Raw genomic sequence first — 26,855 nt, 5'->3', positions numbered from 1 at the left:
GAGATCCTAAAATATAGTGACAAAGTAATAAACATTTATATATTATAAATGTGTATATATATATATATATATATACACACATATGTATATGTGTATATATATATATACAATATAATAAAAATAAATATAAAAACATTGCTGGTAGACATTAAACCCTGAAATAAATGGAAAGATATGCCAGGTTCCTGGAATAAAAGACTCAATATTTGGGGTGTCCGGTTGGCTCAGCTGGGAGAGCATACAACTCTTGATCGTGGGGCCGTGAGTTTGAGCCCCACATTGGGTGCAGCGATTACCTAAATAAATAGAAAAAACTTTTAAAACCCCTCCATATTATTATAAGTATATAAAATTATTTACTTTATAAATTTCACATGAAAATTTTTTTGTCATGTGTATCATTTTTGTAAGTAAAAAGCACTGATAATTTAAAAAAGAAATCTAGGTCACTGGGAGTGTCCTCTGAGATGGAAATAAATTTCTCCGGAATCCTCTTTTCTAGGTAGTTAACGGCTTTCGATGGGAAGGTGGGGGCAGCGTTTATAGCAAACTGTTATGACACCCCAGAGGGAAGCGGAGAGCAGCACTCATTAGGGGAGAAAGGAAGGCAACGGGCAAGTTCAAGAGTGCCAGTTACTCCATGTTTGATTATTAGTTAAGCATGAAAGAGCCATCGGATCAAGAGACAACTGACATCGAAAAGAAAGTTTTTATAATCATAGAGGAGCGGACACACCATTCCAATGGAGGGGGGCGACATGGGGAAGAACTGGGGTGGACAGGAGGCAGAGGGAGTGGGGGCACTGTGGCCAAGAGCCCTTATTGTGGCTCACCTTTGAAAGACACACTTATGGGCAGACTGTTGACTACCTTTAGGAACTGGCTAACTCTGGGAGGCGCCATCCCTCTGGGCTCAGCATGGCCCAGAGGGATGGCCCAGCTTGGATATCAAAGCATTGGACTTCAGAAAATAAAAGACATGGTTAATACACTTTACAATCTAGATGAGACTTGAGCTCCTGCCCCTACCGCAACCCGTAGAAGTTCAAAATCCTCCCTGGGAGTTCTGTAAATTTTCAAGAAAGCCGACATTGTATTCTCAGAGTAATCCTGGTCTCTGGGATTCTGCGTTTCCACAGATTGTCTCTGTTCTATACCACGTAATCCCAAGGTAGAATGCAGTGTTCTCTTCAGTTTCCGGGGTAGGGGAGGTGGGGCCAGTTGGGGGGGTGTGGTCACATGGAACCTGCTTTTGGGAAACCAGCAATCTTTAGTCAGTTGGGTGAAGGTGGGTGCCAAAATGGGTCACATCATCTTAGTGGCTCTTCTCTTTTCATCCCCCTCTCCTTGCCAGATTGCCCCCCTCATAATTCCAAATGTTTCATCTTATTCTGTACAAAGTAATTTCCTTTCCCTAGCACGTTTATGCTCTAGCATCAACAGTCTTATACGCTTTCTTGTATAGACCAAAGTCAATTCTCATCACGTTTTTCCAAAAGAAGACAGTGCCTCTTGCTGTGAGGAGTTCTGGTATCACCTGTGAGGAACAAATTTTCTGCACCTCTCAGGTTCGCATGTAACATAGAGCAGGATACTAAGCTTTATGAAGGAAATGTATACTGTGCAGTGTCCATAGGGACTAATCAAGAGGAACAGACTCTGGGATTTTGAGAGCAGGGACAGGATCTACCAGAGACTTGCCTTAGCCAGAGAACTTGCACAACTGCATATCCTTTGTTGATTAATTCCACAAATATTTATTGGGTGCTTACTGGGTGCCAAGAGGCAACCGGCTACATGCTAGGGAATTCAAAGATAAAGAGGGCATGATCTGAGAAGCAAATGTCCAGGAGGAAAGATAGGTACATAAACAGGCAGGAGACAGTGCTACAATGGAGGACTCTAAAAAGCTGGAGTGATTTGTACACATAAGCCCAAGCCTATCCCAAATATTTGGGGCCTAGGAAGTGTATCAGTGGAATCCCAGGCATCCTATCTCTCAATATTTAAAATATAGAAATCAAGCTAATAGATTGCTTAAGAAAATATGCTCTGCTCTTCTAATGTGACCAAAAGAACTTCCTAAAGCCTTAAGGCCAGGTCTGAGTTTGGATTTCTCAGAGTTCTGAGACCATGGCTCCCCGTGTGAGACCCTTGGCTTTCTTTCCAGCTCTTTATCCCCCCGATTCCTTTTCATACTTGCTCCCACGCTTTTGGACACCCAGGCCACGTGCATAAGTTCCATCCTCAACCTCCACAAGCAGCCGTCCTTGGTCACCACTTAGTCCAGGCTGTACCCACCAGGGGTGCCATTTTTTCATTAGGAGCAAAGCCCAAAGGAACAGACCCTCCACAGGCTCCAAGTAGGGTCAAGGCCATTTAGACAGATATCCCAGATCCCTAAATATCAGAGGGTGGTCTAGAAGGTGCAGGGGGCAGGATGGGGGTGGTGGGCAGGCGGTGCATCTTTGGACTGGCCTACCCCTTTGGTTCCAGGGACTCTAGCCTGCAGTATGAGGCACGACCAGGTGAGGGCTACTATGAGGTTTTCTGGCTTGGGTCAGAATGAAATATCGCTTGGGCAACCTCTGGCTTGGGCAACCTGAGGTTGCCTGGCTTGGGTCAAAATGAAATATCGCTTAAGCTGCTTCATCGTGTTTTCTCAAGATGAATCATCCAAAAATGCCTGCAGCCTCCCAGCTGTGGATGCGCTGATTTTGTGTAAGGGTGGGACGAGTGTGCCGATTTGATTTTTAGCCCCCGCCTGATGGATCCTCAAAGATGTGTTATTTCTGGACTCGTGAAGCATTACAATTCTATTTTCCAATGGCGACATAGACCAATAAGCTACCACCAGGGAAGAGAGAGGAGGAAGAAATTCTTCTTTCTGGCTGCAAATCCCCGAGTCTAAGTATAATAGGGCCATCTTCAAAGACAAAGGACCATGTGTTTTCAAGCACTTCTTTCAACCAGACATTTTCCTGTCAACTACCTGTTTTCATTTACGACCATCTGCAGGCCAGACGCGTCTTGAATTGGTTTTTATCGGGGTCACAAGGAAAGAACAGAGCTCCAACTGAGCCACAGCAGGGCGATTTCTTCAGTGCAGGGGTGCCTCATCTGCCCTTCTGTCTATCTTGTCTTCACCTCAATTCCTGGTTTTGTTTGACCTTCTGCTTCTTTTCCAACCTTTCTTTTGATTTTTCCTCTCTCAGCGTCTACGGATCTTCCAGTGGCTTATCATCTCTATCAACTTCTGGCCACTTGCCACGCTTTGTTCTCTCGTATTTATACCCTGCGGACTTCTGTTGGCTCTCAGGCCTGATATATTGCTGTCTTGACCCCTAAGTTTCTTGTAGGTTGGGAAGACCTAACCCTCATCGTCTTACCCAGTTTCCTGACCAATAGCCCCCCACACCTAACCTAGTGGAGTCAAAACAAGCAAGCGATGTCCTGAAGCAAAATGCCCTCCTCCATTCTTAATTCTCCTGTATCATGGCGGCAGGGATGGGAGGATTTAAGGTCTCATTTATTTGGCTGCCTCTTTTCCAATAACTTTTCCTCCACTCAACCCCAAGAAACCCATCTCCACCCCATCATACTGTGGACATCGATGTTATGTAAGACCACTCCGTGTTACATCATGCATCTCAGCATGTGACCCTTTGACCATGACCTCGTAGTTCCAACTATTCCCACTTTGGATTCATCAGAAGCTCTAGTCTATTGACCCCTCTGTGCTAAGCAATCTTCCTGCCTGCTAATTTCTTCACTTCCTTCCTTATCCAGCTTGCATGCCATCATCCTTATTTCCAGACCACTCCCACTGATATCCCAAACTCCTTTGTGCCTTTGCATTTTGTCACATCCAACCTGGGATCAACCCTGCTGTTGGGCTTTCTGTCTGGTAACGCGTAAGCCATCCGATAATTGCTAGAGAAGAATACCACAAAGCAAACTGTTATTACTACACATCCATAATCACTGACCTCAAATGAGCCCTCAACACTGCCCATCAATCCTACCCATTTCTCCCAGCCAGCTGGCCTCACCTCTCCATTCTCCTTAAAACTGGGATGATGCCTGCACAGCCTGACCCTACTGTGTATAACCAACCATCTTTCCTCCTTCCTTCACAGAGAAAATGGAAGCCTTAAGAGAAAATTCCCTTAAATTTTGGCCACCAAGTCTACAAACCTCCCTAATGTTCTCAGGATAATGACCAACACACCAAAACTGCCTGCCCCTCAACCCATCACCCCACAGCCTCGTGCTTCAGCCACAGTGGCTTTCTTTTAGGCTCCCTAATGTCATGTCTGAACTTCCCTGATGACAAGAATCATTCAAGTTATTTGAGAAGATAAAATCTCTAAACCCACTAGATAATACCTTAAGGCAACGAGGCTAGAAAGTGTATCAGACTTAAAAAGAGCTTCAGGTCAAAAAAAAAAAAAAAGAGCTTCAGGTCATTCTTACTATCAGGAAATATGGGGGGGAAAACAATAATCTCACCTTCCACAGGGCTTTTCAAATGCTTTTCACAGTCCTGGGATTTTCTTCCTCCTTTTCTCCCCGTCTCTCTTCCCACCACACCAGATTAATTCTTACTCAACTTCCAACTTTCTAGTCACGCAGCGCATCAGCAGGAAAGCCTCTCTTCAGAACCCCCAACCATCCCCCACCAAGTTCAGGAAGCTTCCTTTGTCATACACTCTCAGAGGACCACATTCCCTTCCTTCATGACCCTCACCCCATGCACTCGTGTGATTATCCGGTAAGTGTCTCTCTCCCTACCAGACCGCGATGTTATGTGCCACATATGACTATCACTGTTTCTACAATTATCTGGGCAGTACATAATCATTTCTTAATAATAATTAATACTAGAATAAATATATTAATGAATTAATTGGCTCAAAATTGACAAGAGATGTTAAAGATTAACAAATCCTAACCTCAACAGGAAGTATTCTAGCCTCTACTTGGATATTTTTGATATTGGGAAATCTGTTCTACGTGTTGGATAATGTTAGAAAACTCATTTTTCTATTCAATTCAAACCTGCCCCCGTGTAACTTCCCACACCAATACTTACAGTTCAGCATTTTTGGAAATATGATCTGTTCCTTCTCAATGACATTCCCTTCCAATACGTGAATACTTTTAGCACGTGTCCCCTCTGTTTTTATTTCTCCAACGTGAATAAATACATTTGCTTCAGCAGTTCTTGATTTGAGATGATGGTTCTCAGACTTAACTATCCCCTCTCCAGTTTGAGCACACTCTAATAAACACAGAAACAAGATAGAAACCACAGAGCCATGGAGCTCCTAGGCCGTCAGAAAAGTAGCTGTAAATCACTACTTTGAGAAGATGAGGCTGTCTCCTTCCTTCCACTGGTTACTGTGTAAGTTACAAAGTCATTGCAAATTACCAAACTGCAGTATCTCCGAGAAGGGTGGTACTTATAAGGTGATGAATCCACAGGACACATGGGATTTATTACAAGTACTTTTATTTGAGCAATTTGTTGATGAGTGCCCAAGAAGGACAGACCGATCAGTAATAATAAAACCTTATGGAGATTATTCCCCCAAATGCTGTCTGAGAGAGAAACTGAACCAGATTCCTTAACCAAATCTAGGTTTTCTGTACGTTTCCACTAGTAGTTTTTATGTGTCATCTCTGGAGAAATTTCGGATGTTTCAAATCTAAACCTTTATCAAGGCTGTGATTTATAAAAATAGCCATGGGCTTCTGTTTATCTCCATTCACTAATCCTAGCCAGCTGCCGAGAAGAATTGGAGTTTAATTCCTATTACTCTCCCATGGCCCCCACTTCCCAGGCAGGTTGATACAATTATTTCTGGGATGAATGAGGAGGCTGTCACGTTGATTGACTGTTTCCAGTGCTCAGAAAAGGGAGATAGTTTGATCTTCTAGATTAAGAGAATTACATGTCCCCCTAATAGCTGGAAGCCTTTCCAAGGGTCATTCTTACAGGCTACCCTGAAAACCAGAGCCAGAAGGACCATGTCACTGCTTGGCTTGGGTCCAGGGGACCAAGTGCCACTTAAGAGAGAGTGTTGAGAGCTGCTTAACGCAGTATGTTTTAAGATAGTAATGCCACTAACTTAGAGTAAAATATGGCAGCAAATGACAGCCTGCAATTTGGGTATAACCTAAGTGCTTATTGCATCAGATAATGCAGAACAATATCAATCCAAGGGCGCCTGGCTGGCTCAGTCAGTTAAGTGTCCACCTCTTGACTTTGGCTCAGGTCCTGATCTCACTGTTCATGAGTTCGAGCCCCAGGTTGGTCCCTGTGCTGACAGCACAAAGCCTGCTCTCTCCCCCTCTCCCCGACTTTCTCTCTCTCTCTGCCTCTTCCCCCCTCCCCCGCCCCCTGCTCCCACACTCGCATGCACTCTCTCTCTCTCAAGAGAAATAAACTAGAAACACACAAAAAAGAACAATACTGATCTAGTCTTTTTAAGCTAAGAAAATTAGAGACAAAGCTGGGGCACTTGCTATGGGAATGAAACAGAAATGATTCACAAGAAAAAGAACCCACAATCAGAATTGACAAAAAGTGCCACTGCATCATACTCCACAAACTTCACAGTGCCCCCCACCCAACCAACCCCCCTTCCTTTCTTCCTTTCTTTCATTTCTTAACTTCTTTCCTTCTAAGAAGTTTTAGGCATTTACATAATTAGAAAGTCAAAACTGAGTAAAAAGTGAAAAGATCTCAAAGAGATCTCACTTCTATTCCAACTCTCTCTCTCTCTCTATGCCCACCCATCTCTCGTAATTATTTTCATCTGCCTCTGGTTTATACTCTTGGATAACTTCGTACCAAGAAAAAAATTATATTTATATTTCACTCATCAATATATCCTGGAAATCACTCTACCAACTCACAGAGATCTTCTTTGTCCTTTCTCACAACCGCAGAGAATGACACTGTGTGAATGTGCCATCATGTAGCCAATAAATCTCTCACAAATGGACCTTTATATTGTTTCCAATATTTTGTTTGTATAAATAACGCCACAGTGATGAATCTTCTGCATGTGTTTCTGTTTTTCATGTTTGCGGAGTGTATTTTCTGGCCCAAATTCGCAAAGGAGAAGGTGCTTTGGAAAAGGGCGAATGCATACGCAGTTGGGTTAGATATTGCCAAATTGTTCACCACGGGATCGTAGCACTTTGCACTCAAGAGAAGGAATGGTTTTGAGTGGCAGGGTGTCTGGGAGGGAGGGGGACGGGGACAGAGACTGGAGGAGAACTCTTTTCTGAGGTCCTTTACAAACCCCTTTGGCCTGGGCAGCCCTGCTCTGTGATGCAATCTCTTGCCAAGAATGTTTTCCCCTAAGTTTGCTGTTGTACATTCAGGAAGCCATTGAGAGCCGGACCCAAGCAAGTGGTGATCCCAACGCTGTTGTCCACACCCAAGGGTCTTCTGTCTCCCTACATCCTTTCCCAGGCTAGGCCAACCCAGACATGGGGAAAAGCTCCTAAGAGCCTTCACCATCCGTAGCGCCTGTGTTTACAGACCGTCTGCCATGTGCCACACACTGTGCTAAGCTCCTCTGGGCTCCAGATGCCACCCTTTGTCACCTTGTCATTCTGACTTGAAGGACGCATCGTTGAGATCCTGACTGGGCATTTTCCTAACGAGCTGCTGCTGGGAGCTTAGAGGGAGGACCAGTCTGGACGTTTCTTCCCCGGAGAGGCTTTCAGATTCCTTTTCTTCGCATGCCTCCCTTCAGTTAGGATTTGGGGGAGTGAGTGTGGAGAAAGCGCTCAGAGCTGTCCAGCTACCTGAGTCCCAGCCCCAGCATCTGTGGGTCCCTCCCGCCACAGCTCCTGCCATTTCTCAGAATTAAATTATGTTCTCTTTCCTGGGGTCTGGCCTGCAGCAGGGGACTCTGCTCTTGAAAAAGGCGCTGTTCACCTCTGGCCTCATCCCCCCCTCCTCCCGTCTCTACTATTAGCCATAGCGGTTGGCATCATCAGGGGCTCGGCTAGAGGAAAAGCTGGTTTTCTTCCTTCGTATTTGCCTGTGGCCTGCCCAGGGGCACCCCCATCGTGACCAGCTGTGATGTCAAGTGACATTTTGGAGAGCAGAAACCAGCAGGGACCGTTATTGAACGTGGACCTCCTGGCAGCATTGGGCTCATGGAGAGCAGGTTTGGGGCTGGGTTTCTCCCAGGAAGACGGCTTGCTAGTGAGCCCTTCGCTTCCCACCCAGGTTTCTCTGCTTTTCCAGCCTGCCTTGCCCCGCCCCCTCTCTCTTCCAGGCTCCTGTTCTAGACCTCTTCCCCCAGGGCTCTCAGCTCTAGCCAGAGGGTGCAACATCACAGGCTCCTTCTCTCTTCTCCCCCATATCCAGGCTCAGCTGGCTTCACTCCTGACAGCAGTCACTCCAGACCCAGGAGAAGTTAGCCAAAGTGGCTACCCTGAGAGACGGAGTCACATGGTTCACTGAACCCGCCCCAGCCCCCTTCATGCCCAGCATGTATTTGTGCCAATGCCTGGGCCCCAGAGCTTGTGGGGGAAGATGGAGGGATCAGCCAGCCAGCAGCCTTCTTGGAGACCTCCAGGAAGGCAAGCTCTCTCCCCCCACCCAAGTTCCCCTGTCGCTCACTTTGGAAGTCGGGGCTCAGGCTACGACCGCCAACCCAATGCTCACGTTTCTCTGTCAATCCCAGAACCTCAGGAGTGTGCTCGTTACGACCAGCTAGCTCCACACAGGTGTGCGAGGCAAGCAGAGCGAGAAACGAGCCCTGTGTGTAATTGTATCATATAGTAGACACCTCCATCGAGGTCCATGGTTTAAAGGGACAGGGGGACAGGGAAGGAGGAGGGATGAGACCGTCACCCCCTCCCTAAAATAAAGCTCGTACCTTTGAGATTGTACCTTTTTGCCCTTGATGTCAAACTAATAACTGTGTCTCGTATGGAGGCATTTGCTCGTTTTCTTTGGTATTTTTCTAATGCAATAAACTCATTTCTGCCTGGAAAAAAAAAAGGACTTCCTTTCTCTCAGGTCCCTCCTCTATGTTTTAGAACATCTGCGTCCACACCACCACCCTCTCCCCCGTGCCCACCATCTATTTACTATCAGCATACCAATACTATATTCACACCTCCCATTTTTAGAAAGAAACCCTCCTCAAGCCCTCATCTGTCTCAAGTTACTGCCTAGTTTTTGTTTCCTTCTGAGCCCAGCTTTTCAGAAGTGTGATTCGCATGTCCTCATCTCCCATGGCATAACTCGATCCATTCCAGAATGCCTTTCTCCTCCGATTCCAATCCTCTCTTGTTTCGAATGGCGAGCAAACACCATACCGCCTATGCTCGTGAGTGTTTTCCTCTCACCTCCATGATGCTTGGGCAACTTTTGACACCGTTAATTCCTCTCCTTGAGCCGTTCGTGGGTAGCTTCTAAAATCACGGCACCGCTGCTTCCTCTTCCCTTCCTGATTTTTGCTGAAGGCTTTTCCAGTGGGACCTGCTCTCGTGACTTCCCAATAACGGAGTTCCCTAGGACTCAGAACTTCACCATTTTGTTGTCTCTTCTGTCTCTAGTGATCTCATCTGTTCTTGTGGCCTTTCCTAATGATGCCCATATTTCCTTTTCTCCAGCCAGCCCTCTTCCTTGAGTTCTAGACTCATGACTTGACAGATCTGCCTTGTCCCTTTACCAACATCTCAGTACAGCGTGCCCACAATGGAACTCACAATTCCTGTCCCTAAATCTATGTCCCCAACGCTTGGGGCCATCCTTAATTTTGCCCTTTCCTTCAGTTCACTAGCAAATTCCGATGGTTCTATCTCGAAGATGTTTCCCACTCAGTGGGGTCTCCCCACTTTCCTTGTCTCCATCATGTGTCATGATCTCTTGGCTGAACCACTGCATCATGCTATTGACTGACCTTCCCCTCCATCCATGCTTCATCAAATGGCTGAAGAGATGTTCTAGACATAACCAGGTCAAGTTCAGCAGCTCTTGCTCGGACTCAGAATAACCAAACTCTTAAGGCCCTTGCATGCCTGGCCTTTGAATATTTATCCAACGGGCATCTCGTCCTACCGCTATCAGCTGTATTTACTTCCTTTCTGTTACTCAGATGCACCTGGGCTCTTGTCTTCCTACACTATGTAGTTTCTTTTTGCCCTTGAGATTCAGCATAAATGTCACCCCTATAAAAAAGCCTTCTCTGAGCTCCTTCGTTTTTTTTTTTTTAATTTTTTTTCAACGTTTTTTATTTATTTTTTGGGACAGAGAGAGACCGAGCATGAACGGGGGAAGGGCAGAGAGAGAGGGAGACACAGAATCGGAAACAGGCTCCAGGCTCTGAGCCATCAGCCCAGAGCCTGACGCGGGGCTCGAACTCACGGACCGCGAGATCGTGACCTGGCTGAAGTCGGACGCTTAACCGACTGCGCCACCCAGGCGCCCCTCTCTGAGCTCCTTCTAAACGACCTAGCTACTACCTTATTATGCTCATTTTCATGTTTGTTTCATTCATAATACTCATGGCTGTTTGCTGGGGCTTTTTGGCCACCTGCCTCCACTCTATAAATATTTGCTGATGTATCCCCAGGACCTACCACGTTGGCCGCAAATGATAGGAACCCAGTACCACTTTTTGAATACGCGGATGAATTAATGGATGAATGTAAACACCACAAGAGCAGGGGCCATTTCTGCTTCGTCCTCTCCCGTGTTCTCATTGCCCCAGCATAAGAGAAAAACTCAATAAATATGTGTTGAATTAATTCCATAACCCCTATCTTCCAGCCAAGGAAACTGAGGTGTAGCAACCTTAAGCAACCTCCTCCTGAGCACTCAGGCAGGAAAGAGGCAGAGCCAGGACTTACACCGGCATGCCTGACAACTCAATTCTGAAAATATCGGGGCCGGAAGGGACTTTGGATTTTATTTTATCTGACAGCTCAGTTCTACAAATGGAACGAATGAAGGTCAGGATAGTGAAATGACATACTCAACTCATCTGGCTTTGACCGATATTGTAGGACCAGGTCTCTGACTGGTTAACCTGACAAACTTTGTTAAATGTCCTTCTCCGTCCCGCACCCTCCATACCTATACGCAGGGCTGGGGGGCCTCGACGGCATTATGGCAGTACTCCTAGATTTCTGTGTTCTTTGCAGCTCAGAACTTCTGACCCTTCTTTTCTGACCCTTCTGACCCTTCTGACCCTTCTCCTGCTCCTCCCCCACCATTTCTGCCTTATTTTAAGATTCAGGGGAAAGTTAGATTGCATGACACAGGATTTGTTCTCTACTCCAATAAGACAAGAGAGAAAAAAAAAGTAAAACGAAACATCACCAACTTTCCCAATCTTCATGTCCCTTGGGAAGAACAAGAGTGCCACCTGAGAACCGCCTAAAGGAAAGGCAAAATTTCTCTCTAGCTCCTAGCCATAGGTGAAGAAGTCTGTCTGTAAGAGTCATTCAGAAGAAATACCATGATCAGTCCCTGTAATCAGGCAATAAATTGGAAAAGAAGAGGGTAAAATAGTGTTCATGGCAATACTGAATATAAAATTCCTTGGTGTGTATGCAAGAAAACGAATAACCCTACATTTCTGCGGTTTTCACTTTATTTTAACTGCTGGCGAAGACTGACTTACAATGCAAGAGGACAGACCATTCTTATTTACACTCAAAATGTCAAATCCATTTGCACTCAAAATGCCATCACCTGGCAGAGCTCTACCAATTTAACCTGCACAGAAAATAAAAGCTAAAAGCAGACTATGAGGAGACCTGGAATATTAAATCTTGCTCTCTTTTCTCTGCAGCCTTGATCAAACACCCTGATCTGCTGCAACCCTTCCAAGAGGGAAGTGTTTTGAATTCTAAAATAGCTTAGCACCAAATGTGTCATAATTATCCGAAGCTATATTTAGAATGATGAAATTTGCCATGAGATCTGAAATATGCTTCAAATGTCAGTCTTCTTTTTAATTAATATGCCAACCCACCTTTGCAATAATCAAGTTTTACAGTCTCCCAGCGCTGGATAACTTGGATGCTGTGTGTGTGTGTGGTGTGCGTGCATGTGTGTGTTTGAGTCTTACAATTATGATAATGTGATTTTTCAATAGATCCTTCCTTCTCTGCAGATTGTCAGAGGAAATCTGACTTCATCCCAGTGGTGTATTTTGTCTATAAAACCAAATGATGTGAAATGAAGTATCCTGTCATAATGGCCACAAGTTAACAAAATCATTTTAAAGCCATCACATCTACCACCCTTATGATCTGATATTTATTGCAAGAGTGCAACGTGTGATAGTGCTTTGGCCAACCCATTTCTTTTTACTTAAATTCTAGGGTAATGAATCTGGATGGCTTGGATTTAAAAGAAACACATCTTTTGTTTTTTCAAATGGATATAGCTTTTGGAAACATTGATCAAATTGGAACGTGTCACCCATTTCACACTCCTTTTTATGTCTCTCAGGATTTTTCATTGAATTTTTGAATATTCAGTATTTGATCGAAAATATTTAAAAACAGTCTCGCGGAGCCCTAAACTGTAACAATTCGGTTATCTTTTCAAATTGCATTGTATGAATGGGAAGCTGATCTGCCAATACTGATTTTCTTACCTTTACAGACTCATTTGGTGAGAGAGACAACCGTTTGCTAGAAGCTTCATTCACATCTTGAGACTTGTCGGCCAAGGCAAAAAGTAAGATATCAGTTGTAGACCAAGTGAGGTTGCCTGAAAAACCAAAAAAATACACAATTGAGAGTGTCCAGAAACTTTTCTTTATCAACCAGACAAAGCAATTTTATGTTTGTTACACCTAAAACAAATTTGGGCTTCTATTTTATATATTTTGTTTATTTCAGTTTACGAGTAATTTATTGTACTTTAAAAGATATTCTTCGACAATTTGGAAATTCAAGAACACACACTTCCCCAGAAATGGTTGGAAAATTATATCATAGACAAACGTCTAACTTTACTTTTTACAAAGAACTGTGTCACTAGCAATAGAGATTACAAACAAACCCGAAAAGCCCTTAGTGCATATGAGAAGCTGTTGGAATATGCTGTCGGGTCAATGATACTCACTTGGTTCTTGCTCAACTGGCCTGAAATGGAACATGCAAACGTTGGCCTCAGGTGTCTTGGGCATCACAGTGTTGCCAAGAACGGAAACTCCAAACAGTCTTTCAGTAACAATTCTCAAAATTATAAGGCGGAAGGCATTGTTCCATTCTTAAGTCATGATGTAGGCTTCAGATCTCTCCTTTGATGTGGATGAATATCTGTTCACCCTTTATTACCTCTAAGAAGAAGACAACACAGTCTTTGTTAGAAGAGTACAGTAGTATTTAAAAGCACCCTAGTGGGGAGTTTATGCTTATAAATTTATTTATCAATCAATATCCAATTTATATGTACCAGATAAGACACTAAGTGGGAAAACCTTGCCCTCACAGGGCTTGCAGTCTGGCAGGGAAGACAGCACCAAGCAAGCAATTACATAAACACGTTGAAGATCAAAACTGTGATGAGTGCGATGCAAGAAAAGGAAAGGATGAAATTTACTGCAGAGGGAATCAAACCTAGTCTAAAGGATTAGGAAAGACTTGCCCAGGGGGCCCAAGGATGACTAGGAAAGCAGTGGAGAGTAGAAGGGTAAGCAGTCCAGGCAGAGAAAAACGAGGTCACTTTTTACTGCCATGGAACCTATTTTATTGGGTATGTATTCATTCCTCAATGCAAAACCCTGGCTCCCTATAATTATGCTTTAATCATTAAAACCTTGCTCTTAGATTCTGCATCTTCTCTGAAGATGTTTTTGCTATTTCCCCCCTTAACATCCACTCAACTCTAGACTTGTACTTTCCATCAGTTCTATACAAACAAACGTGGGCATGACTTGGGTATTTCTTTACCGTGTGCATCATCTAAGACTTATGTTTCCACAAATCCTCTTGCCTTGCCTTTCAGTTGCTGCCTCTCAAATCCCCCCCAGGAAGACTCTTAATATGCACTGAACATTAGCCTGGCAGTGTCCATCTCCCCAGCTCTTGCGCCATCATTCCTAAACAAGGGGGTTATGGTCTAGGCTCAGCCAAGTAAGCAACGCACTTTCCGGATCCATTGTGATCAGCTTATGAGGACCCACAAAAAAGATAAATATCTCTGATGTAGTAGAAAAAAAAGACTAGGTGGAAAGAAACAATTTTTCATTATGTTGTTATAATCCTGACTACAGATGTTCTTTTTCATTGACATATATCTGACATATAACATGGTGAAAATTGAAGGTGTACAGGTCTATATAAATTTATATGAAATAAATATGTATATTGCAATACGGTTGCCATTATAATAATCACTAGCACCTCTATCATATCACATAATTATCATTTCTTTTTAGTGGTTGGATAATTAAATTTTAGTCTATAGCAAGTTTGATAGTTATAATGCAATATTTTTGTTTATATTCACTATACTGGGCATTGGATCTCTAGGGTTTACTATTTGCTGCAAGACTGTACCCCTAAACATCTCTCTTATCCCCCTCCCATCCATTGGTACTCCTCATTTTACTCTCACTTTTTACAAGTTTGGCTCTTTCAAATGCCACATAGAAATGATACCATATTTTCTTTTTTACGTCACTTATTTTAAGAGAGACAGGGAACCAGTAGGGGAGGGACAGAGGAACAGAGGACCCAAAGCAGGCTCCGTGCAGATAGCAGAGAGCCCAGTGCAGGGCTCCAACTCACGAACTGTGAGATCATGGCTGAGCCGAAGTCGGACGCTTAACCAACTGAGCCACCCAGGCACTCTTAGTATTTTCTTTCTCTGTCTGACTTATCTCACTTAGCATAATAGCCTCAAGGTCCATCCATGTTGTTGCAAATGACAGGATGTCCTTCTTTGGCACAGACTTTTTTGAAGCCAGACGTATCCTTAGCATTTTTCATTAGCTGAGATAATGACTTTCCCCACCTTATGTTATTTTCTTAGTGAGATTTTTTTTTTTAAGTTTCTTCATTTATTTAAAGAGCGAGAGTGAGAGCAGGAAAGGGGCAGAGAGACAGGAAGAGAGAGAGAAAAATCCCAAGCAGGCTCCACACTGCCAACACAGAGCCCAACACAGGGCGCAAAATCACAAACTGTGAGATCATGAGAGCCAAAACCAAAACCAAGAAGAGTCAGACGCTTAACCTACCGAGCCACCCAGGCACCGCTCTTTTGAGCTTTTGGGTCGGGTTTTCTTTCATTTTCAAATCAGAGTCCGTGTGTGTGTGTGTGTGTGTATAAAACCTGTGTTGGTCTTCTGATTTTTGTATTGAGCACTAGCTGCGTGGAAAGCTCTACCCAAAGTCCTGAAGTATTCAACAAAAGGCAAAATTATTATACTTCAGGAAGAGTGGAATGTCAATTCGCTCCAGCCAAAGGCCACCAAGAGCATACCTGTGGATGAGTAAGCTGAGGGCTCTATTAGCAAGGGAGAGGACATACCACGACGAACGTGGGTGTCTCAACAAGAACCTGTTAGAAAGGACTCGTGGTACTTTGAAGGAGACACTAAGGAAGCTGGGGCTCTCAGGATTCAAGCCTCTCTGAAAGTGGCCACAATTCTAGAGTCGGCTGTTCTCAATAACTCTTGTCTACAGGGAGGGCGGACTAGGATGAGGATTAGGCTATAATCGGTACGGAAGTAGCACCTCCTCCTATTAGCGAAGAGAGGGGATGCTTGGCATTTTGTGGGTCGCACAGCGATTGTATTTTTCTCTGTGCCCGACAAAATCACAAAGTCCTGAGCGTTCTCACTTGATCCGAGGCTCAAAGCGATCTGGCCTGATGCTGACATTCACCGAGATTATCTACGTCCAACAGGAGCACAAGGTGCCGCTGTGAGCACCAGGCCAGCTTCTAACAACTCTGGGGCCCGGCTGTGAGCATCACGCTGGTGCCCGGATGCCAGAGGCTGGGGTTTGTTGTGCTTTTTCTCTTTCCCTCTTGGAGGTTAAGAGATGTGGAGTCACAGGGAGAGGGCTCCAGGCCCCTTTTGGGTTGAACCTGGCTCTTCTGTTCCTAGCAGCCACTCCATGCGCAGGCAGAGTAGGAAGGTGGCCTCCTGATTCTGGTTGGGAAGGGCTCAGAAAGCTCTGGTAAAACCCCTTAATTATTCTGCAGCTGAATCATGCTGCCAGACTCCCCTGAACAGAGATCAAAGGCTTGGACTTCCTCATGAAAGCAATGGCATAAAATTCAAATTCCCCAAGGAAAGGCAACTCATTATTCAACTCTTACCTCTCCCGATAAGGACAGGTGACCCACAGGGCAGAGAGTGCTGTCATCGCGTCTCCAGAAGGAAGCACAGAGGAATTCTGTTGCTTGACTGGGCACAGCATTGATGGAGGAATCCTAGGTTCTTTCCCAGACACAGAGGGCCACGTAGCTCCCCTTGATGATTCTCTGTTCTCTACCATCCACCACAGAAAGAAACCACCCAAAGACAGAGGAATGGCTCTGCTGGGTCCAAATCAGCTCACCTAGGAACCAGGAGGCTGAGCTCCCCACTCAAGGAAGTGTAACAGGCTTGCCAAACCCAGAATCTTTCTCCCACAAAATGTAGGGGCCTGTCCTCTACCTACACTACAAGCTGATCTTTTTCATTGCAACCAGGCACCTAGACTTCTTTTCTTCCTGCTCCAGGATACGTCATCATGCCCTAGTCATTTCCCTGGGCCCTCAATAATGACGTCAGGCCAGAACAGATGAGAAGGTATTGAAAGAATTTGATGTCTACCAGAAAGGTCTTTCGATCCTGCCACCTGTCATCATCTCCTGCTTCTAAAACAGGTGTCAGCTTCACTTAGCCACTTTTTACCCACCTGCCCACTGAAGAAGAAAGGACCGGGGTTCCAAAATGCAAGTGCGATTTATTATCTTTCTTGTATTGCCAGAAAGACCTGTTCATGCTGAACGCTTCCAACGAGTCTCTCCAAACTGGAGTAAAAGTGATTCATTCATTTATTCATTCAATACAAAACACTTAAGAGCTTACCATCGGTGAAGGGCACTGACATCAGAGAGCTTCCTGATAAATAAAGAGAACAGAAAAAAGCCTGGGAGCCCTCAGGACGGGGGTGCTGGTGTCTCATAGGGGGAGACAAAGGGCAAAGAGAGGAGATCACTGTCTCTCATCGCTCCCTCGGTGAACCTGGGGTCCTAGTGGGATGCTCACTGTCAGCATTTATGATCCCTCCACCGGGAGTCAATGGATGCAAAACTTCTAGGGAAAAGATTTAACTCGAGACCCTCAGGATATGAGGATATGAGTGTCTCTGGCCACTGGGGCAGTGACTTGGGAGAATTTCAACTCTCCTTTGGGAGCCCAGGACAGTTACTGTGCTACCGTGGAAATAAAAACTAAACGCTACAAACAAAAAACGTAGCTCTGAAATAGTATGGTCCAAGAAATCATTGAGGTTTGGAACGAAATATGTTTGTTGTAGGATAAGAATAGGTATGTTAATCTCGTGCAATTTTGTCCCTTGGGTTTCTCTGGCATTTTTAAGTGGAGTGGTCTTATTTTCAATAACCTTAATAAAATTTGAGTTTGAGAGAAGCGTAAAAAAATCCACATTTCATCCCAGGTCAATGTTCTGCTCTAGTTTAATTTTTAAGGCAATGCGGGGGCGGGGGGGGAAGGGTGCAAAGAGTAAAACAAAGGTGCCAATGGTGAAATGGACGCCAGTGGTGAAAATGGACGCGGGGTGCGCGATGTACTTCGAACCGCGTGCACTCCTAACCCGAGTGAGATTTTCGTGGCTCGCCCCCAGGGGGGAAGAATGTCATGGTAAAAGTTGTTTAAGTGGTCCTCAAAATGATGATATATTTAGAAGGAGGAAAGTGAAATTCGTACTATAAACTTCTGTGGGCTCAACCGATATGTTATTCGTGTGTTCTTTTTCAGTTTTATATTCTTTATTTTTAGAGAAAATTACAGCATTTTAGGTCTCTGAGAGGGAGCAGCCACAGAAAGCTACAGTAAGTAATAGCCAGCTATGTAACTCAGTTTCAATCTGCCTTTTGCATATATCTTCCCCATTTCAGTCTGCCCATGTTTCTGTTATTCATCTACCGTTGACGAAAACTCCCACTGGTATCGTACACAATGTCCATAGGTATTATAAATATCCTCTCATTTTTTTTTTCCCACTGAGGGATAAAGCACGGGGTCAATTCAAAGTCAATCTTAAATTTTTAAGGCAGGCAAGTATATCATTTGCATACAGATCAGCAAGCTGTCCTTTACTTAGGGAAAGATTTACAGATACTTTAAAATCAGGCCTAATCTATAAAACAAACAAGCGCAGAGCTAGAGCTAAGCCAGAGAGAGAGAGAGAGAGAGAGAGAGAGAGAGAGAGAGAGAGAGACCGAGACCAGATCAGATTGTAATAGCTTTGAATGTTTGTCACAGAAGTTTCTTTCTGTAAATTGCTTTTGGTTAAGATTCCAAAAGCCCCGGTGGGAACTAAATTGGGGACCCCGATCTGGGAGGGCTTGTGAGTAGCTCTGAGGTGCGAGGCATCATTGATTTGCCACTTAAGTTAACACCACAAAATGTAGGTTTGGGGTTTTGCTGTTGTTATTTAAATAAAACCGCTTTTTTTTTTTTTAAATTCAGTCATCTCCAGTTTCATCAACGCAAGCTTGCGATTTGCTTTGATCAAACAGAACTCACATGTAAAGCATCCCCTGAAAGTCGTTCCTGTTCCTCTGCCCACCCTGAGGCGAAAATGCACCATCCCAGGAAAAGCCAGGGCAGATGGCCTGGACGTAGGCACATGCCATGCTCCCAGGACTTAATCACGAACGTGGCTCTCTCAGATATGCTAAGGGGGCTGCCTGCGTGGCCCAAAAACAGAAGTTTAGGGACAGGAAGAAAGAAAAGGGCAGAAGAGAAACAGCTACCACAAAGAACTGCGCTTAGGGAATGTTTGGACATTTGGGAGCCAGGCCAGACCCTGGAGACTCAAGAATTGTTGCTCTCCTGGGACTTCCTTGCCTGAGTTCTCCCCTCCCATCCACCATAAGGCCACCTTGAGGTTGACTCTTCCTCTTCTCTGGACACATACTAGTCCTGATTTAAACCCATTTTGCAGAAAGGATCAGCTCTTCCCACTTCCTAAGGTGTCAGTGATGAATCCCAGGCTAAAGGGTTAATTCCTAAAGTCAAATTATTAGTCTTTTAACAACTACAAAGAAATACTCCCCCAATCAGGGCACCTGGGTGGCTCTGTTGATGAAACCTCTGACTTCGGCTCAGGTCATGATCTCACACTCCGTGGGTTCGAGCCCCGTGTCAGGCTCTGTGCTGACGGCTCGGAGCCTAAAGCCTGCTTCAGACTCTGTATCTCCCTCCTTCCCTCTGCCCCTCCCCCACTCATGCTCTGTTCTCTCTCTCTCAAACATAAACAGTAAAAAAAAAAATTTTTTTAAAGAAAAGAAATACCCCCCGAATTGTAATTACAAATTACAAAGTTAATTACAAAAAAAATGAACAGTATTATTTAAAATTACCAAAAAAAAAAAAAATCACAGAATTGCAAAATTAGTTTTCAGTTACAAAAAAGGAAAAAGGACAGTTTGGTTTTCTATGAGGAAGGGGTGCAGGGCCTTTGCTAACGTCCTCCAGACATGATCTGCATTACTCAAACGTGTTCCGGAAGGGCTGTTTTCCTCAAGCTGTTGGTAGGTGTTTCACATACATATGCACAAAGACAAAGGCGGCTGAAACTCTAGAGGAACGAGAGTGCAGAGCTTCCCTGAGCCGTCGGTGTGCTTATGTGAACTTTGGGCCTCTAAAGTGCAAAAAGTATATACATCATTTCCAAACCTATTTGTCATGGAAACTGTTTTGAGGCATATATCCATGTTGTGACCCCTTTTTCCGTGGCCATGTCAACTCAACCATGAAATAGTCAGACACAAGTACATTTTTTAGATCACTCCTTGAATTTTTCTAGAGCTTTCCTTGAACACCTTATCATTTGCCCTTCCATTCTTACCTCTTTCCTGTCTTCCTCCGATTCCACCCCCCCCGCCCCCGAATCATTTCATCTGGTCCCTCTAACTCTGTCTTCAGGACGTCATTCAGGCATGATCTCTTCCAGAAGTGTTCCTTGACGTCTCACGGCTTCTACCCTTTGTTAGTGTCCCAGGCTACAAGTTACCAACAACTCGGTGGCTTACAACAACTCTCAGAGTTGTAGAGACCAGAAGTCTGAAATCGAGGTGCTGTGGGGGAGAGGCACACTCCCTCTGGAGTCCTCCCTCCGGAGGACAGTCCTTCCTTGCCTCTTCCAGCTTCTATTGGCCGGAGGTCTTCCTTGGCTTTGGCGACAAAACTCTAATCTCTGCCTTCATCTTCACACGACCTTTTTCCCTGTGCCTATGTCTTCCCTTCTTCTGTCCGTTGTAACGACACTGCCATTAGATTAAGATCCGCCCTAATCCAGGCTGATATCAGCCCAGATCCTCAATTCAATTACATCTGCAAAGACCCTTTTTCAAAATAAGGTCACATTTACAGGTTCTGGGTGGACAAACCTTGGCGGGGGGGCATCATTCAACCCACTACATACCCCGGGCTCTTTCACTTATGTCCCCATGCTTTCTCAGTACCTTTGGCATGCGTTTATCATGGCATTTCCTGTCCTGTGTTATAACGACTTGCCCCCTCTCCCCATCACACCAGTCTTTACTGTGGGGTCCTGGGGGGTAGCATCAGTAGGCACTGTCTTTGAGTCTCTGTCTTTGAGGCTCTATCTTTGAGTCTCTGTCTTTGAGACTCTATCACCTATGCAAATGGAGTTTCTGTAAATGTCTGGATGAACAAACAAACCTGTCCCTGAAATAGCTTTTTGCTCTCTTAAGGCTGTTGCTGGGTATCTTCCTTCCTTTCCCTACATGGTGGTCATATGATAGCCAAAGATCTCTAAATCATCATTGTTCTCACATAGTTACCTTTTATTTTTTCTAATTTTTATTTGGGTATAGTTGACACACAGTGTCACATTAGCTTCAGGTGTATAACGCAGCGATTCAGTTTCTCTATCCGTTATGTTGTGCTCACCACAAGGGTGGCACCATAATCAGTTGCCTTTTAAAACATGCGCGAGGGTTTGATTCATAATTTTGCCATTCGGTGGCAAATGTGTGCCTTGTTACAAACAGGCGGGCATCAGTGCGCTGACATTGGCGTCATTATTTTTACTCATGTATCGAGAAGGCAGAGAAATGCCTTGAGAAGTGCGCATTTTTGTCCAAAGCACCAATTCCTACACTGTTCGCCTACCGCGATTATTATCCACCAACGGCATGGAAACCACAAAATGCCGGACAGCTTGGTGGCTGTCTTATTTGGGGGTGACTGAGGTTTTTGCCTGTGAGCCTTTGCCTCTACGTAACAGGTCCCAGTAGGATATTTTCTATTGGGAAATACAGACATTTCTAAAAAAAAAAACTGTTCTTGGCCCTTCAGAAACTGATGACCAATTTGGGGTGAACAGAAACATAAACAGATCACTTTGGTGCCTTGAAGTGAGAGGTGCCATGTGCACGGTGTGGCCTTTTTTCCATGGAATCCACATAAGGCAGAAGTTCGAAACCTGTCCAGCGTGGAGCCTTCGAGACTCTTGGATGCCGTTCAAACACCTTAGCGTGATTTCCAAGGGTCTTTTTCTTATCTCTTCAACCTCATTTCCCCTCCTCCCAGAACATTCCTCAGCCACGCTGCGTTACTTATTCCTTCCCAATATGCTATGTTCTCTTTCTCCCCTAAGCCTCCAAATAAGCCATGAGTTCTTCCAAAGCCATCATCTACTGCTTCCTCGCTGCTTCCCTGCCTCCCCCTTCTGTCCACACTGCTGGGGTGTCACCTGGCCCATTCACTCTGTGAATATCAACCCAGATGTCGCCTCCCGTAAAAGCTTTCTCTGAACTCCCTAAAGCTTTCTCTAAACACCCCTCCTGAATCTGCTCTTAGAATTCTTCCAGGCGATCCTTCAGCCCTCTGTGCAGTCACCTGATTATCTGCCTCTTCCATTAGATTGTGAGTAACATGAGTGTAGTGGCCACATCTTGTTCACCGTCTTGTCCTCAGGGCTAATAAATGCCCCTGGTACATAGAAGACATCAGTACAGACTTGCAGCATGAAGGAAGGGTCTTCCAGAGCTACCTGAGTGTTTGTCTGTCAGGCTTGGAAAGTGACCAACCCAGTTCTCAACCTCCTCTCCTCCTCCCTGCAAGATCGAGCTCACAGCAGGGCTGTGGGTCTGTGTGAGAGAACCCCCAGCAACACCCAGCAGAACGCAGCCACTCATCTGCTTCCATCCGCTTCTTGCCATGAGACAAAGATGATCTATTTTCTGACTTTGATGCTTGTTGCATTTTAATGAAAATAAAAATACCATTTCCTTTTCTCACATTAACGATGAGAGGAGGCTTCCGGATACGCAGAGATGCCAAACTTTCTTTCCTTCTTTCTTTGCCTCCCATCCCTCATTTAGATTCCATGGCTTGTTGCATCAGAATAAATCCTCAGAGCCTGCCCAAACTTAAGCAGCTGCTAGCTTTTCTGGTTTTTCCTAATGGCTGGAGGGGCTTTCTGCAGAGGCGCTCTAGTATGGGGAAGGCTACTTCAGGAGGTTTGCTAAATGCCTGCAGAATGTGGTTACGCCATGTAAACGGCATTCCTTCATTTGTTTATTCAACAAAAACTTTCAGAAAGAACAAATGAATGAATGGATGGATGGATGGATGGATGGACGGACGGATGATGTCTTCCAGAACTGAGTGCCATTTATGTATGTACTCCCCTCACTCCGGTAATCAGCAGTCTGACCTGTACCCTGTTCTGGAAAAGGTGAAACATCTATTAATCTTTCTTCATGATCCATCATTTTTAAGAACTAAAACTTAATCCACCCTGCTTTTTGACCCTGTGATGATTAGGCAGCATCTGAGGCTAGTATCCTTTTCTTTCATAATCAAACTTTTCATTCTTTGAGCCATGAGTCAAATTATCATAGATTTTTTTTTTAAGCTGGGTTTATTTATTTTTTAAAGACTCTTCTTAGAGCACATTCTCACCAGCATTTGGTGTCATCAGTGTCTCAGATTTTGACCATTCTGGAAGTGGTATCTATCTCTTTGTTGTTTGAATTTGCATTTTCCTGATGACATATAATGCTAGCACAGCGTTTTCAAGGAAGGATCGGTCTTCCTCCCTCCAGACCCTAGTTAGAAACTCCAGCAGGAAGGTTATCAGTTGCCTGATACGAGGGTCAAGATAGAAAAATGGTGATAACAGGGATTTTAGATATGTTTTTTCAGGTTCAGACCCTGACTGATAATTCACCCAGGAAGGAGCACACTATCCTTTGACAACTGTAATAACATTTTGTCAGATGACTCTTTTACATTAACAGGAAAATTTTGTTTTAAAATATAAACTTGAAAAAGACATGTTTGGGTATGAGAAAGAATGACTACAAAACAAGGTAATTGGCCTCTTTATTGCTGTCTCTGGATATCTGCCCAGAGAGGAATACATTCCGTGGGGCCAGAGTTTCAAATCAATTTATAGTCCTGGTGGTCTGGATGGCACAATAGATTTCCTACTTGCTACTCGATCTGTGAAGCCCAGACGGTCCTAATTCAAAGCCAGACTTTACTGAAAATCATTCCAATAGACTAACTCCTGTGACCCCAAGCAAAATGAATTTAGAAGTCGTAGATAAAATGTTTTGTGAAGGCCTATGATAATTAAACATCTAATGAAAATGCATTATGACCTACGGTTTTCTGTAGTGGGTGGAAGAAAGAGGTGTTCATCTAGGTCTTTGGCAAATAGTACTTCGGGTACTGTTCTCAGGTTAGAGATCTTTGTTAGACATATTGGAGTGTCTAATTGTAATAAATATCTGTCTGTATCTGTGAAGATGTGTTTCCGAGCCTTTGACATGCATTTAATTTGGGATCCGTAAGTTCACACCACTTAACTTTACTTTATAGTCTTCAAACTAAATTCTTACCGACCGGCTGCTTTTAATTCACAACTTGCTACGATGGAAAGGTGACCCCACTAGCCAGGGCTCTTTAGAATATAATAGTAGGGATTTTCACAGACTAGTAAAAAAAATTTTATCTTTATCAAGAATTGACTGGGGCACCTGGGTGACTCCGTTGGTTAAATGCCCAGCTCTTGATTTCGCCTCAGGTCATAATCTCACAGTTCGTGGGATCGAGCTCCACGTCGGGCTCTGCACTAACGGTGAGGAGCCTGCTTGGGATTCTCGCTCTCGCTCTCTCTCTCTCTCTCTCTCCCCTCCCCCACTCATGTTCGTTCTCTGTCTCTGTCTCTCTCTCCCTTTCAAAATAAATAAATAAACTAAAAAAAAACACCTCTGGGGGAAAAATAAAGGGACTAACTAAGGGGAAACAGGCTACAAATGAGATAAGCCGTAACATTCACCATATTATTCTGAACGCAGAGAGGAAAGGATTTCAGCTTCTGTCATGGGTAAGATGAGAGTGGTCTTTTCAAGACAGAATGCTAGGCTCTCCATAGAACCAGGTTTTCCTCTGGAGACTAACAACCTGTAGCTCAAAAAGGAAAACTATTAACAACCCCTTAGGTGCAGTTCACCAGGCGCCAGACCAGAGTCAGTTTTATTTCACTCCCGCTCTCCACGAGACATATAGCCACTTAAGACAAAAAGTTCATCTTACTCTCGCTGTGCTTGAAGGATCTCAGCCTCGTGGATTTAGCTAGTCTATCATAAGCTAGCAGTAAACAAGTGTCAGGAGGTGGCCAAATAAATAACACAGAAGTTACTCACAAAGAGTTTTGATACATCTCTTGTCGACAGGCTGCATGGATACAGATATCGGGATCTTGCTCTATGGCCCATTAGCAAAGGGTCTTCTATATGCCAGGCACTTAAAGTTGCTGCAAATATAGGTATTCTTCCTGCCCTCGATAAGTTGAGAGACCAATGGGACGTAGAAGTAAACAAATAATTACAGTAGGATGTCTACAGGCGCCCAGAAGAAAGAAGATTGATGTTTCTTTCTTTAGGAAGGAAGGTATTTACCACCAGGCTAAAATTCTCCCAACTCCACATATCAATAGCAACAAAGACACCTAAACCCTCGCTATTCGAAGTGTGGTGCCCAGACCAGCAACCCTGCTGTCACCAAAGCACGGGTTGGAAAGCCCCCAAACCTCAGGCCCCTCTTAGTGACTCGGTCTGCATTTTAACAAGATCCGTAGGAGTTTCATATGCCCATTAATTTTGAGAAGCACTACTCTAGAACAGTGTTCCTCAGACTTCAGCGTGTTTCAGAATCATCTGCAAGGCTTGTGAAAGACAGCTTGCCTTACGCCAACCCCGGCGTTTCTGATTCAGTGAGTCTGGGTAGGGCTCTAGAACTGGCCTGGCTAATAAATTCCCAAGTGATGCTGATGCTGTGACCTAGGGATCATTTTGATAATCACCGATGTAGATCATATCTAATACTGCATCTAGAGAAAGATGAGAACATGAAACATCTCATAGGCGATTAGGAAAAACTATACTATGACTCTGATATCTTGCATACTCAGGAGCAAATCTGCTCCTTAATGGACAAAACTCCCATCCTGTGTACCTGGGCCATATTATGCAAAGGTAAAGGAGGATAAGTCTTCTACTTGCCACTTTATCCCCAGTCCCTAGAACAGAGTAGGTGCTCAATAATATTATGCTTTCTTTTTCCATGAGGCAAGTTAATCATGGAAAGTCATCTCAAATGCCGAATAGTATGGACAACAGCCTAGGTCAGACCAAAATAGTTTATATTCATAGTTGTTCAGACTAAACAAATTGCCCACGATTCGAGTCTCCTACTTAGAGTGGCCCCCTAAAAGTTCTACTACCTGAAAACCTCTCATAGATGTTTGTTTAATTTGACTTTTCAGGTCAACCACATTGTCCAGTGGCACCTCACAACGGTCTATGTACAGGAGAGAAGCCATGAGAGCTTTGCCCACATCCTCCATAGACTAAGGTCATGGCTTTTCAAGGATATGACCACTTCTACCTTCATTTTTGTTATACTGAAAATTTCATGAGGGATACAAATCGTGACTCCTTGAATGTGCCATGACTCCATCGGGTGTTTATTTATCCCACTTATCTTTTTTCCCCCATTTCTTCTGCCTGTTCCAGCCCACATGAGCACCAGGAAGTAAGAAGCTAGGTTGGACGTCTTCCACCTGGCATTCTGGACGTGTCTCCTTATTATTCAACAATTCCAGCCAGTTACATGTAATGTAATATGATTTATGGTATGTTGAGTGATGATGCCGAAACGCGCATTTATCTCAGCAGTTAAAAATGGGTAAAAATAAGAACAAGAAAATAATATCCTCACCCACACGAAGTAAATCCATTACTCGAAATACTATTGGTATTTCTCATACGCTGAAGATACAGTCCATCTTCCTTCTTTTGTTGAAGAAGTGCAGAGGTGTTTTTTTTCTTCTAGAAATGTTCCCGAGCTGTCCGTTATAGTGCAAAGCCTCTAAAAGCTTAAGCAGTGCGGGAGCTATGAACTCTGCTATCACTTATTTATTCAAAGTGATTGGAAAAGGTAACTGACTTTTATTCATATATCTTATCAAACCTTCAGAATCGCCATCTTTGAAGGACGCGCTGTTGTCTTGGCAGAAAAAAAGAAGAGACTAAAACTGCGCTAGCTACAACTCTCGGATGC

General features: G+C 44.2%; 1 long non-coding RNA gene across 3 annotated transcripts in view; it reads right to left on the bottom strand.

The window, feature by feature from the left end:
• Nucleotides 1-26,855, bottom strand: part of LOC109493737 — a 296,535-nt gene that overhangs the window by 22,894 nt on the left and 246,786 nt on the right. For 2 of the 3 annotated variants that reach the window (XR_006588703.1, XR_002737844.2), the window contains 2 exons: nt 13,127-13,343; nt 12,654-12,769 (listed from right to left, as the gene is read on the bottom strand). This is a non-coding gene — a long non-coding RNA (uncharacterized LOC109493737). Of the gene's footprint in view, nt 1-5,095; nt 5,285-12,653; nt 12,770-13,126; nt 13,344-26,855 lie in introns of all 3 variants that reach the window. The other variant, XR_006588702.1, reaches the window with a different exon arrangement.

This window comes from Felis catus, chromosome D4 (genome assembly GCF_018350175.1).
Source record: "Felis catus isolate Fca126 chromosome D4, F.catus_Fca126_mat1.0, whole genome shotgun sequence".
Classification (NCBI taxonomy): Eukaryota; Metazoa; Chordata; class Mammalia; order Carnivora; family Felidae; genus Felis; species Felis catus.
The sequence above is the reverse complement of the archived record's forward strand: the minus strand, read 5'-3'. Positions and strand labels throughout refer to the sequence as shown.